Source organism: Nannobrachium achirus (genome assembly GCF_963921795.1).
Source record: "Nannobrachium achirus genome assembly, chromosome: 15".
In the NCBI taxonomy this organism is placed as follows: domain Eukaryota; kingdom Metazoa; phylum Chordata; class Actinopteri; order Myctophiformes; family Myctophidae; genus Nannobrachium; species Nannobrachium achirus.
Genome location: NC_137822.1, coordinates 36718986 through 36724549, shown reverse-complemented (window position 1 = coordinate 36724549; position 5564 = coordinate 36718986).

Below are 5564 nucleotides of genomic sequence, written 5' to 3'. Positions count from 1 at the left end.
TGACAGTAATGAAAGTCAATTTGCTTGTTGGCAGAACTAACTGTGATCATTATCCCCCCATGACTGATGCCCGAAACCCCTCATCAGGGGCATCACAAGCGGGGGGTCTGAGTTACTAGGGCACAATGTGGAGGGACCTTAATTATTTTATACTTCAGCTATTGAAAAATAGCAGATCTACAAGCTTGCAGATCTGCTATTTTTGAAAAGTTGTGAAAATGTATGCAAATGCGGGGGTTTCAAATATTCAAAGACTAGCACAAATTTTTACGATTTTTCAAAAATAGCATATCTACAAGCTCGCAGATATTAGCTTGTATATCTGCTATTTTTCAATAGTTAAAGCACAAAATAATGCGTAAAAATGTGTTCCCAGTCTAAATGTGTTAAACCCCCTCCCCCTATAGAACATTCATGGGGGCCCACAGTGAATCCTTGTACCCAGGGCACAAAATTTGGTGCGACACCCCTGCCCCTCATAATTCATCAATACAACATTTCATTACAGGCTGAACCATGAATGGAGGCACATAAAAAAAAGAAAAAGAAATGCAAAGCTGAAAAAGCACAAAAATGCATGTTTAATCAATGTTCAGGAAAACTGTACATGACCCTGAGCCAACGACATGCTAAACCATCTTTATTTTAAATGTCATTGATTTTAAAGTGCTTTCAATTTCTCTGTACATTCATTGTGCCTGAACACGGTGTCTTTGCAGAACGTCACATTAGAACTTTGCTATATTTGCACTGTTCAGGACAGTATGTGAGGTTCTATTCACCTTTACCCTGCCAGTATGTTGTCTATATACATTATACATGATCTCGGTCATAAAAACACATTCCTATGATTCACATATCTTCTTTGAATGATATGAATACTCTGATTGGATGGATGGCTTTGATCTTGTTTTTAAACAAACTGTTGTTATTTGAACTCTGATGAATTTCCAACAAATTCTGATAACATCAATACATGGGGATATACTGTATAATGTTTGGTGACAGGTCCCTCGATTCCTTTCCACATCTCTCCAACATATCTTGCTCAGCTTCAAGTTCAGGCTCCACCCACCCTCTCTTGACAGGAAAGACAGGTGTCCTTCAAGTCGCAAGCTACATTTTGTTCTTCAGATAGGCAGGCGGTTCACAAACCTCCAACAGAAATCTTCTTTAAGTAGCATGTGCAGGGTCTAACTAGGGATTTTTCATGATTCATGATTTTTCATGATTCTGAATCCATTCCATCTAGACTACTAGTTGAGTTTCAAGTGTGAGTTTTCCCGAAGCGGGTGGGGGGGGGTGGGGGGGGGGGGGGGGTGGTAATGGCGCCACCCTCTGAGGGGCTGCGAATAGTGTCTGCCTTACACTCCGGTTCCACCAATCAGATCACTCAGCCTTGGGGAAACTTGACTTGATGAAAAGTGCATGTGAGGCTTTGGAGTCAGGTGTACATGGCAGCCGTTGTGGACTAGTTTCCTGGGTCAGTTGGAGTTCAAGAGTTTCCACTTTCAACCTGTTTGTCCCTATTTTGGGCATGCCAAGGGCTTGTCTTCTTTCGTGTAACTTTTTGGGGAGGAAAAAAGGGGAAAAAGTAATGTAAAAAACGTTTTCATGGTGGCTCACCCGTAGAGAAAATACCATTAAGGCTCAATCTTTGCGCAGCTGGCAGGGGTTCAAATCCAACCTCTGTCTCTGTCTCTCTCTCTCTTGTTTCCAGTGTCTCTCTGAATAAAGCATGCCAAAAATAAATCTGCAAAGCAAACGTCATGTGACGAATCGTAAAATAGGGCTGAAGTGGTTAAAGGAGCGGAGTGGGACAGGTTGGAGGAGGAGACCTGCCAGGATACGTATATACATCCCAATCGCAGAGAGAGAGGAGCCTTCCCAATAATAATAAGACAAGCTGCACTGCTAGTTATCATGTTGATGATGGTTGTTTCTGTCAGGACGTGCAGCAGTGGTGGATCTCCAGCTCTCAGACCACTCGGACAGCGTCACGGCGTCGTCTGCGGGCGTCTTCAGTCCGGGGTGTTTCTGGGTCCTGCCGTCGGTGGAGAAGTACACCACGTCGTCTTCGGCGCCCGCGCGCCGCCTACAGAGCCTCCAGGACTCGCTCCAGATGGCGTCCAGACCCTGTCCCTCTCTGTCCTCCTCATCCGCGCCGGTCTCCCCTCCTTTGTGGAGCTTGCAGACGGTCCAGGAATGCCTCCAGGAGCTGAAGGTGTCGTTGAGCTTGTGGAACTGCAGGTGGAGAGGAACCTTCGGTTCTTGCGCCTCGTTCTCCTCCGGCTCCTCTGGTTCCTCTTCCTTCTCCACTTGCTCCTTTTGTCGTCGTCCCCATTCTTGACGTCGTCCACATTCTTGTCGTCGTCCCCCTTCTTCCTTTTCTTTCTCCTTTTCCTCCCCTTCTTCCTCTTCTCCCTCACTCTGCCCCACCTCCACTGTCTCCCCTTTTCTTCCCATCTGTTTTTCTACCACCTCTGTCAGTCCCTCCTCTTCCTCCTCCTCTGCCTCATTCTCCTCATCATCTTCATCCTTATTCTCCTCTTCCTCCTTCTCTGCCTCATTCTCCTCATCATCTTCATCCTTATTCTCCTCTTCCTCCTCCTCTGCCTCATTCTCCTCGTCATCTTCATCCTTATCCTCCTCTTCATCTTCAACCACCTTATTTTCCACTACCTCCCTCTCCTCCTCCCCTGTTTCATCCTCCTCTGCCTCGTCTTCATTCTCCTCCTCCACTTCTTCTTCTTGTTGTCCGCATTCCTTTCCCTTTTCCTCCACCCTGCCCTCCTCTTTTCCCACCGCCTCTGTCAGTCCCTCCTCTCCCTCCTCCTCTTCTTCCCCTTCTTCCTCCTCTTCTTCCCCTTCTTCCTCCTCTTCTTCCCCTTCTTCCTCCTCCTCTTCCTCCTCTTGTTCTTGTTTCCCCAGTAGGTGCTCTGTTTTGTCCTCATCGTGTCCGTATGTTGTCTCGTCTTCGCCGTCCTGTTCTGGTTCCTCCTCCTCCTCAACCTCCTCTTCTTTCTCTCTTTCCGCCAACTCCTCCACTCTACATTGCTCCAGCCAACTCCGAAAGTTACACACGTAGGGAGTTGCCTCTTCCTTTTTCTCCGGCTCCACCGTCTCGCCTGTCTCCTCGTCTGTTCCCCCTGGTTTCTCCTCTTCTTCCTCTTCCTCCTCCTTTTCACCCACTAACTCCTCGTCCTTCACTTGTTCATACGTATCTTCCTCCTCCTCGCAAACCGTTTTCATCTCCTGCTGTATCATGTCCCAGAACGACCACATTTTGGGACTTTCCTGTTTCGGTTCGTCTTCATTGTCCTCAGCCTTTACTTCTTCTTTCTCCTCCTCTAGTTCTGCCTCTTCTTCCTGCTCCACTTTGACCTCCAATTCCTCCTCTCCCTCCTCCTCTATGTCCTCTTCTCCTGGCTCGTCCTCCTCTTTGATGAGTGCTTTGGACACCTCCTCTTCCTCTTCCTCGTCCTCAGCTGCCACTTCTTCCTCCTCCCCCTCTTCTTCGACCTCCTCCTCCTGTGTTTCTTTTTTCACCTCTGCCACTACTGGGTTAACATTTCTACATTGTCTATACCTCCTCATCCTCTCAAAATATCTCCTCCTCATCATCTCCGCCTCATCTTCCTCCTCCTCTTCTTCCTCCTCCTCTTCCTCCTCCTCTTCCTCCTCTTCCTCCTCTTCCTCCTCCGCCTCTTCCTCTTTGACAGCCTCCTCTTCAACCCCTTTGACCTCTTCTTGCTCCTTGTCCACTTTGGCCTTTTCCTCTTCATCCTCTTTGACCTCCTCTTCCTCATCCCCTTCTTCTTCTTCTTCGTCCTCCGCCTCCTCCTCCTCCTCCTGTGTTTCTTTTTTCACCTCTGCCACTACTGGGTTAACACTTCTAAACTGTCTATACTTCCTCATCCTCTCAAAATATCTCCTCCTCATCATCTCCGCCTCATCTTCCTCCTCCTCCTCCTCTTCCTCATCGTCCTCATCTTCCTCCTCCTCCTCCTCCTCTTTGACAGCCTCCTCTTCAACCCATTTGACCACGTCTTTCTCCTTGCCCTCTTTGATCTTTTTCTCTTCATCCTCTTTGACCTCCTCTGTTTCTTTTTTCACCTCTGCCACTACTGGGTTATTTCTCTCGTTGTTTCTTAATTGTCTATTCTTCCTCATCTGCTCAAGATATTCGCTTATTGACTCAGGAACCTCCTCCTGTGTTTCTGTTTTCACCTCTGCCACTACTGGGTTATTTCTCTCGTTGTTTCTTAGTTGTCTATTCTTCCTCATCTGCTCAATATATTCGGTTATTGAATCCTCTTCTTCTTCTTCATCCTCCTTCCCTTTGGCCGTTGCTTCTTCCTCCTCCCCGTCCACTTTGACCTCCTCTTTCTCCTCATCTGCTTCTGCTTCCTCTTCCTCTTTCTCCTCCTCTTCCTCTTCCTCCTCCTCCTCCTCCTCCTCTTCTTCCTCTTCCTCCTCCACCTGTTGTGTTTCTTTTTTCACCTCAGCCACTACTGGGCCATAAGTCCTCAACCGTCTAAACCTCGCCATCCTCTCGAGATAGCTGGATATCGGCACAGGAACCACTTCTTCCTCCTCCTCTTCGTCCTCTTCTTCTTCTTCCTCCTCCTCCTCCTCTACCATCTGTTTATAACCTTCCCAAGACCAGATTTTGGGAACGGTCCACGACTCCTGCCATCGCGTGGCATCGGGCGCCTCCTCTTCCAGGCTGGACGTGAGCAGGAGGTTCTGGAGCCTGCGGCGGCTCATCAGCATGTCGACGTGACGATGCTGGGACACCACGGATGCCTTACTCCACCTGTGGGTGAACAAATATCATTCATGTAGGGTTTTTTTTGGGTTTGATTTTATTATTTTCTGAGTTATTTAATTCTGTTTGGTCAGGGCAGTGGTTCTCAACCTGTGGGTCGGGACCCCCAGGGTGTTGAGGGTCGATCCCCTGATGACAGTGAAGTGACGATAAAAAAATATATATATAATAATAAAAATCACACCCAATGTGAAGTGAGCGGTGGTCGTGCTTGCGTAACGTCTTCAGACTAGGATTTGAGTCTAGGATGTACAGGCTATGCTACACACACACGTTTTGCCTTGGCAAAACGCTGAGGAAAAAGGCTACAGACACACGCACACTCGCACAGCCACTCTATGGAGCGGTTTACCACCGCTCAAAAAGAAAGAAAAAAGACCATTACTGCATCAAAAGTAATCAACAAACTATACTGTAAAAACTGGTCAAACATTGGCCAAATTGATATAGGCCTATTAATAGGGCCAAGCCTCACAGCGTTTGGGGGGTCACAGCCTGAAAAGGTTGAGAACCACTGGGTTCGAGACTTTTTTCCAGTAAACAATACTGATTATCAAATGTTCCCTAAGGGCAACCTCACTTGGGAATCAGAATGTTCTCCCCTCTTGGCATCAACTATGAACCCCTAAGTAGATGCTAGATCCTAGTTACTTTATAATTCATTTATTCTCACTCTATTCACTTGACCGTTCACTCTGTCGTTATTTGACGAGAGTTCATACTACATACTACT